This window comes from Rhineura floridana, chromosome 22 (assembly GCF_030035675.1).
Source record: "Rhineura floridana isolate rRhiFlo1 chromosome 22, rRhiFlo1.hap2, whole genome shotgun sequence".
NCBI lineage: Eukaryota > Metazoa > Chordata > Lepidosauria > Squamata > Rhineuridae > Rhineura > Rhineura floridana.
Genome location: NC_084501.1, coordinates 2,250,916 through 2,259,776, shown reverse-complemented (window position 1 = coordinate 2,259,776; position 8,861 = coordinate 2,250,916). Strand labels below are relative to the sequence as shown.

The 8,861-nt window shown below is 46.9% G+C and overlaps 1 protein-coding gene across 5 annotated transcripts in view; it reads left to right on the top strand.

Annotated features, from left to right (window-relative positions):
* Positions 1–410: 410 nt before the first annotated feature.
* PAQR6 (progestin and adipoQ receptor family member 6) overlaps positions 411–8,861 on the top strand; it is a 31,422-nt gene continuing 22,971 nt past the window's right edge. For 4 of the 5 annotated variants that reach the window (XM_061605733.1, XM_061605735.1, XM_061605737.1 and 1 more), the window contains exon 1: positions 411–555. The gene's annotated coding sequence lies outside the window, so the exon portion shown is untranslated. Of the gene's footprint in view, positions 556–1,848; positions 1,930–8,861 lie in introns of those variants that run through there. The other variant, XM_061605734.1, reaches the window with a different exon arrangement.

Below are 8,861 nucleotides of genomic sequence, written 5' to 3'. Positions count from 1 at the left end.
AAGCAGAATTTCAGTTGTGAATGTGGAAAATGCTCTAATTTTTTTTTTGTTTTGACTTTGCACAATGCTGCTGTCTCTCTCTGGGAGCTGATTGCACCCTTCCAAAATGTGCCCCCCCCAAAAAAAAAACCTGTAGGGAATCTGCTGTGATTTGCCCCCTCCACCTCACTCTGCTACAGATCCTCTGTTACAAAGACATGTCAGATTTTTGTCTTTGGGGAGGGAAGAATAATGGGTTATTTCAAGCTTAGAAGAGCTCCTCTCTTTATGGCATTTCTGGCTCCTAATTGTGGCTTCTGCAAAGAGAGGCCCGTTTCTTCCCCTTCCGCCCATAAACTCAAGCCAACGGGGAGGGTGACTTGGCACTCTTCCATCAGGACTGGCAAGGAATGTGGCTTAGGAGAAGGCGGGGGGGGAATTAAGAGGGGAAAAACAGAAACACTAAACTAACTTGCAGGCCGAGAAAGACAGCACGAGCCACACGGACACGATGAAGGGGTAGCAATTTCTTCGGGGGTCTGCAGGCCACCCCGCGTGTTCCATCCTCTGCAACAGGTAATGGCTTGCAAGCAGGCGCAGTGCCCTTGTCCTCCTTGCCGGTTGTGTTTTTTTTTTCAGTTGGGCGGTGGGTTCCCCTTCCTTCCTTCCTTCTCCACCAGCCCAGCAGTTGAGTTATTTTAAAAACTAAGTTTCAAGCTTGCTAGTCACAGATTTTCAGGATTCGGCTGAAAAGCATTCAGCATCATAGTGTCAGCATGCTAGATCAAATGGATCTTGGTTACCCAGTGTAGCAAGAAGCCATGTCTTAGGAAGTAGGATTTTAGCAGGAAGAGTTAAGGAAAAAAGGAGGAGCAGATCAGGCCACCTGCTCTGTCACCATCATGGTCCTGCATCTATGGGAGGTCCTGCATCAGCTTACCCAGTTCTAACATAGGCTTATATTTCAGGATAGTGCAACTTTTTAACATTGCATTGGGGGTGATGAGGAATTTTTCTCCGCAAGTCAGCAGAACTGTGCCCCAACTCAGAAAACAGGAAAATATCCCCCCAATGCACCTGAATGAATGGCCCACAGCTGGTAAGCCTTCGGGCCCCTGTTAGGTGGAGATTTTAGGTGGATCAGTATAAATACCGATAGGACTCAACTGCACCCTTTTTGGCTGCTGGCACTAAATTCAGATTTCTCACATCTTTGGAGCTCTAGGTGTGTCCCTGGCATGATTTCTTTGGCATTAACATTTCAAAGAATTGTGTGTGTAATTTTGGTCTTCCCCTCTGAAAAGGGATGTTGCAGCGCTAGAAAAAGGTCAAAAAAGGACAACTGAAATGATAGAGGTGGGTCGGTGCTGGTGCAGTTTCCAATGTGGACAAGTTAAGGCTGTTTGGGGCTTTTTAGGTTGGGGGGGAAGACAACCAGGGGCGGGGTTGGTGACATGACAGAGGTTTATAAAATCAACAGTGTGGATAAAGAGATGGCCACTCACCCAAATGTGATTGATCAGCAATAGGTTCAGGGCAGACGAGTGTACAATTTCAGATGACTGCTCTGGAAACTTAAATGTGGTTCAAACCGTGAGCTTTGACAGCTTTAAAAGGAGGATTAGACAATCAACAGAATTATGAACAGGTATCAGTCATGATAGCTAAGGGAAACCTTCATGTTCAGAAGCAGTGTACCCCTGAAAGCTGGATGCTGAGGAGAAATGATAGGGGCGGCTGGTCATTTCTGTCCCATGAATGGCCAGAAAAAGTATTCAGGCAGGGTGATGTTGGGACAAAGTACCAGAACACCACCTGTCCGATGAAGACGAGAGCAAGGTTAGAGCTTCAGTCTGCCTGGAAGTCCCATCAGGTTTGCTAGGCATGAAAAGCTGGTGGGTACAGAGACCAGCTGTGATTACTCTGAGAGGTCTTGGCGTTGGCTCAAGGGTAAGCATCTTGATTTACCTCACTGGGTGAGGAGCCATCTTTGATGGTTCTAAGCAAACAGCTAGTTTTTGTGGTCCATTGAGAGCAGCAATTGGGCTCCCACGGTCATTCCTTACCATGGACTAGAAACTAGGAAAAGGGGGGGGGGTTGGTTCCAATTCAGCATAAGGGAGGAAAGAAGAGCATTGGCCTAAGCAAAACTGTCACTTGCCTTTACCCTTTCAAAAGAGGTCCCAGCCAAACCCCAGCAGCACTTGGGGTCACCAGGGGAGAGGCTGGAAGAAGGGGGGTTGGTGCTTGGGGGGCCAACTGTGAAGTACTTGGGTACTTAATACATCCATGTGTGCAACTATGATGAAAACATGGAATTGGCAACAGAAATGAAAGCAAATTGTGTGCATGATTCCAGTAGCATGATGGGGTCCCAGACTGCTGAGTTCTGAGCCCACAGCATAATTATGTGCAATAATTATCTTTGGAAGTGGAAGGCAATTGTGTCTGTCTGTCAAAGTGAAACTGCAAGGCGGTCACAAGGAAGGCGGATGGCTTTCATTAACTAATGTCTGTTAAGTGCTTTCGAATATGGAAAATCTCTTAAGCACACGAAAAACCTTTGCTGCCTGAGAAAGCCGGCTTTATTTATTTATTTATTATAAAAAGTATGTGTGTGTGGATTTTATTGCCAAATGCCTTCTTGAAACCTTTCTTGTGGCAGATGCATGTGTTGGGTAATTGAAGGGGGAGACAAGTGAAGGCTTGGGGGTTCTTTAAGGATGCGGGGGTGATGAGTGCAGGGCTGCATTGGAGATGTTGCGGAGGGGGGGTGCTTAGGCCCTAAACTCTGCAAGTGGGGAATGAGATGTGATCACTTTCTGAATGGATTGGAGAAGTCTATGGCTAATATCAGTCACTGACCCGAATGCAGTGGGACTTACTTCTGCATAGATATGCCTAGGATTATACTGTGAATTGTGATAACTTGGAAGAGATCCTCCATGTTCAGAGACAGGATACCTCTGAATGACATCACGCTGGTCCCTGTGGGGAGCAAAAGTCTTAGACAGAGAGAATGTCCATTCTGCTCAAGTAGGGTAACTCTTTTGGGTTCTTATATTTGGACTTGAGACATTTGCCATAAGCAATTTCCCTCCCCAGCAACACGCCAACAGCGGTGGTTCCAAAGTTGTGTGCTTGGGCAGCAAGCAGGTGGTGAGGTGAAGATGTGAGCCGCTGTGCATCTGCCCTTGGGCAAGAGTGGTGAACCTTTTTCATCTTGAGGGCCAGATTCCCTTCAGAGCACAGATACTGTATACAGGGGGTGAGAAGAGGGACACTGTGTTTTGCTTGGAGAGGGTCCCTGGTTCAATCCCTGGCACCTTCAGCAAGCGACAGGAAAGTGCTTGTTGTGGTTGCCTGAGGCTCTGTAGGGTTGCTGCCTGTCAGAACAGCCAACTGGGCTAGATGGGCAAATAATGTGAGGCAGGGGCAGGCAGTCTCCTATATTCCAGGAGCGAGATGTTTGCTCAGTGGCAGAGCACCCATCCCAGAACATGCAGTTTCAGCCCCTGCTGGCATCTCCAGTTTTTTTTTAATTTATTTTTAGCCAATGGTCATTACAATGTAAGTATCAATACAAAACATCTGGTAAAACATACAAGTAAAACATTTATGGGACATTAGGAATCTATCCCATGATGCATAGATAAAACCCTGAGTTTTCAAAAACTAATTAAAATAATTGTAGAAATGTTGATATTTATTTCATCTCCAGTTTTTAACTGGCATCTCCAGTTAAAAGGATCAGGGAGGAGTTGATGGCAAACTCCCTTCTCTGCCCGAGACCCCGGACAGCGACTGCCCGTCCCTGAACTAGATGCACAAGTCCCGATTTGAATCAGTCCTTTATTCAGAACCATGAGAACTGGAACCTTGCACTATTTTTAGAGGAAGGGCCATAGCTGAGCAGTAGAGCCCCAGCTGTACATGCAGACAGTCCAAGTCTCAATCTAGTTTAAAAAAAAAAAGGGAAGCAAGTAATTATTTATTTATTTATTTATTTTATTTCATTTTTAAACCGCCCATAGCGAATAGCTCTCTGGGCGGTGTACAAAAGATTAAAAGTACAGAAATACAAAATATCACAATAAATAAACTGAAACAAAGAGATTTAAAATTGTAACATTAAACGCTTTAAAATGCCTGGGAGCATAGCCAGGTCTTAACCTGGCGCCGAAAAGATAGAAGCGTCGGCGCCAGGCGTATTTCTTCGGGGAGGCTATTCCACAATTCGGGGGCCACTACAGAAAAGGCCCTAGATCGAGTAACTGTCCTCCGGGCTTCCCGATGGGTTGGTACCCGGAGGAGGGCCTTAGACGCTGAGCGAAGTGACCGGGTCGGTTCATAGCGGGAGAGGCGTTCCACAAGATACTGCGGTCCCACGCCATGTAAGGCTTTATAGGTCAAAACCAGCACCTTGAATCTGGCTCGGAAGCAAATAGGTAGACAGTGCAAACGGGCCAGAACAGGTGTTATATGCGCTGACCGGCTGGTCCTCGTCAGCAGTCTGGCTGCTGCGTTTTGCACTAGCTGAAGCTTCTGAACTGTCTTCAAGGGCAGCCCTACGTAGAGCGCATTACAGTAATCCAACCTAGAAGTTACCAGAGCATGAACAACTGAGGCGAGGTAATGGGAACATCCTCTCTCTGCCAGAGGCCCTGTGGAGCCAATGACCAGTCAGAGCAGCCCCTGCTGGGCTGGGGGGCCAGATAGTCTGCCCTGGTATAAGGCAGCTTCCCATGCAGAGATCTCGGATAGTAGATGATGGAGAAACAGCCTTCTCCGCCAGCAAGACCCCGGAAGCAGAAGAGAGAAATGAGAAGCATGGTGCCAAGCAAAGCTGTGTCTTGCCCTTACCCTTGAGGAAAAGGTCTTTGCGTCTCCCACCCAAATGCCACCAGCGGACAACAGTACTGGGGATCACTGGGAGAAGTGGGGTTCTGGTGCTTGGGATTAGCTGACTTTTGCATGCAATTTTGTCTAATACACATTTTTGCAAGCAGTTTCTCCTATTATTATTGTTGTTGTTGTTGTTGTTATTGTTATTATTATTATTAAATTACCCACCCTTCACCCAAAGGTCCCAGGGCAGGTTGCAACCACTTTAAAATACAGCATTTAAAACAAGCTAAAAATCACAAAAGAGGGTGGGTCCTAAAAATATCTGTCTCAGGTGTCAAAAGGCCAGAGTATAGAGGTGCGTCTTCAGCATTCGCCTAAGACTGTACAGCGAAGTTGCCAGATGCACCTCAGTGGGGAGAGAGTTCTGCAATTTAGGGGCCACCACAGAGAATGCCCTCTCCCGGGCCAACACCCCCTGAGCTTTCAAGGGTGGCAGAACTACAAAAGGGCTCCCTCTGCTGATCTCAATGCTGGAGAGACGCTGTAGGGTCTTTCAGATATTTGTGATCTAAGTCGTTTAGGGCTGTAAACACTAATGTGAGCACCTTGAATTGAAATTGGAAATGAACTGGCAACCAATGCAGCTGTTTTAAAACGGGAGTTATATCAGATCTCCGGCTGGGAGGAAGGGAGGGATAAGAAAGAAAGAAAAAGAAAGAAAGAAAGAAAGAAAGAAAGAAAGAAAGAAAGAAAGAAAGAAAGAAAGAAAGAAAGAAAGAAAGAAAGAAAGAAAGAAAGAAAGAAAGAAAGAAAGAAAGAAAGAAAGCCCCAGCAAGTAATCTGGCTGCTGCATTTCGGATCAGTTGAAGTTTCCGAGTCACCTTCAAGGGCAGTCCCACATAGAGCGCATTGCAATAATCCAATGTCGGAGCATGAAGTACTTGGCCAAATCATCTATGTCCAAGGGGCTGAAGCTGGCAAACTAGCCAGAACTGGAAAAAGGTACTCCTAGCCACTGAGGCCTCCTGAGCCTCCAGTGAGAAAGTTGGATCCAGGAGCACCCCCAAGCTGTGGACCTTCTCTTTCCAGGGGAGAGCAACCCCATCCAGAACAGACCATCTCCCCAACCCCCAGACATGAGAACTCTGGGCACCTCTGTCTTTTCAGGATTAAACCTCCATTTATTGGCCCACATCCAGTCCATCACTGCTTCCAAGCACCAGTCCAGCACTTCAGCACCCTCTCCTGATTCAGGTGGAGCAGAGAGACAGAGTTGGGTGTCATCTGCCTATTGATGAATAGCTCCACCTGAATCAGGAGAGGGTGCTGAGGTGCTGGACTGGTGCTCACTCCAAATCTGCTGATGACAGCTCCCAGTGGCTTCATATAGATCTTAAATTGCAGGACGGGGGACAAGATGGAGCTCTGTGGAACACCAAAGGGCAGCTCCCATGGTGCTGAACAGTTGCGTCCTGTAATTGTTTTTTGGAAGTGGCGATGAAGGTGTAAGTGGAACCACTGAAGCACAGTGCATACATAATGCATATGTGATGTCATTCTGTAAATTACTCTCACTCATGCACTCACGATTATGCACATTTTCCCCTAATATATGCATTTTTAAAAAACATTGCTTGGTTAGAGAGCTGCATCACAAACTTCTGATATGTGTGAATTTCAAAGGACAACTGTGTTTTGTTTCTTGTATTTTGGAAAGTGCGAATTTGATAAATTCGGCTTGAAATGCAAACTGATTTCATTTCTCCCCCACCCCACCTGGAAGTAAATCCCATTAAACTCAATGGAGCTCACCTTTGAGAAGGCATATATAGGATTGTGCTGATTGCCCAGAAAACGGAATCCTACCCCTGTGTCGACTGGCAGAAAGAAAGGTGGTGAGATCCCAGCAGGCCATATTTTCTGGGCTCCTTCAAGGGTGATCCGGCAGCAAGGAGAATGTTGCCTGCTAATCAGAGGGAAAAAACACCACCCTTCCTTTGAGTGACGAATGAAACAGGTCCAGGTTTAAGCCAAAACACACACACCCCTATGTGCTCCAGTTATCAAATCCTTGGGAAACCCACAGTGCCCACATATCTGAGATTAGGGGACCGATGGTTCCAGGGCTGCCAAATGCTGTGGCTCAAGCAAACTATCCTTTTTCCTTGGACATTTGCCACTGCATTGGCTCCAAAGTTCTCTACAGTGGACAAAGTGCCAACCTAAGCAGAGCCGAAGGGGGCCTGCCTGGTCCAGACAGTGGCCAACCAGCTGCCTCTGGGCAGGGGCAGCCCGAAAGCAGGGCCCGAGGCCCATAGCAACACCTCTCCCACTTCACATTCCCCAACAGCTGGTACTCCCTGCCACGCCTGCCACTGATCCTGTTACTTCCCTATGAATCAGTGACCTCCAAGAGCATCTGTCATGAACCACCCTGTTCAGATCTTGTAAGTTCAGGTCTGTGGCTTCCTTTATGGACTTCCGTATAGCCATCAAGATTCCACCCATAATTGTCTCAGTAACCCGTGTTACATCCTTGCACAACTATTCCCATATACTGCATATTGAGGGTACAGGTGGGGGGGTTGTGCTCCCTGAGAGTGGGGGACATTTACACATTGCCACAAAAAAAGAAGCGCATCACTGAAAGAGGGAAGGTACACGTTGCATAAAATCTGCATGTGCTACTTTCTGTGTATAAATGCACATTTAGGAACAAGTCTATTTAAACACAAATAGCAGTATCGTAGAGTGGGAAAGAAGTGAGCTGTGTGGCTGCCGTCCAGGTGCTGTTAACTCTCAGTGGGCAATTTCTTCTTGGGGTCCTTTATCTTTAATCTGGGTCTGGACTGGAGAACCCTTCAGAGAGAGCACCAGAAAGGGAGGCAAGGTGGCCATATTATAAGTGCATGCCCCCCCTCTCCCTCCCTTTCTTCCGCCCTGATTTCTGCATCAGGAGAAGGTTTGTCTGGGTGGGCACCACCCACCGGCATAGGGGTCAAACACCCATGCTCTCCCCAGGCCACAGCCCCTCTCTAGCCACACCCCTTTCCTCTCCCCTCACCTCCTTGAGTGCTGTTGCCTGCCTGGGCTGTGTCCTTCAACTCAGGATGATGCCTGGATGAAGGACAGAGCAGGTTGTGTGTAGAGAAACTAGCCCACTGCACAGAGGCGAAATCAAAGGGGCCTCTCGCTCACCTGGATGGAAGCAAGAGAGGAGTGTGCTGGTGTGTGCAGAAACAAGTTTTAGTGTTGTTGTTGTATGCCTTCAAGTCGATTGCGACTTATGGCGACCCTATGAATCAGCGACCTCCAAGAGCATCTGTCCTGAGCCACCTGTTCAGATCTCGTAAGTTCAGGTCTGTGGCTTCCTTTATGGAATCAACCCATCTCTTGTTTGGCCTTCCTCTTTTTCTACTCCCTGCTGTTTTCCCCAGCATTATTGTCTTTTCTAGTGAATCATGTCTTCTCATGACGTGTCCAACGTTCGATAACTTCAGTTTCATCATTTTAGCTTCTAGTGACAGTTCTGGTTTAATTTGTTCTAACACCCAATTATTTGGCTTTTTCGCAGTCCATGGTATGCGCAAAGCTCTCCTCCAACACCACATTTCAAATGAGTTGATTTTTTTCTTGCCCACTTTTTCCCGTGTCCAACTCTCACATCCATACATAGAGATCGGGAATACCATGGTCTGAATGATCCTGACTTTGGTGTTCAGTGATACATCTTTGCATGTGAGGACCTTTTCTAGTTCTCTCACAGCTGCCCTCCCCAGTCCTAGCCTTCTCCTGATTTCTTGACTATGGTCTCCCTTTTGGTTAATGACTGTGCCGAGGGATTGATAATCCTTGACAAGTTCAATGTCCTCGTTGTCAACTTTTAAGTTACATAAATCTTCTGTTGTCATCACTTTAGTCTTTTGGATGTTCAGCTGTAGTCCTGCTTTTCTGCTTTCCTCTTGAACTTTCATCAAGCTTTAATATTGTTGTTGTTATGTGCCTCCAAGTCGACTACGACTTATGGCGCCCCT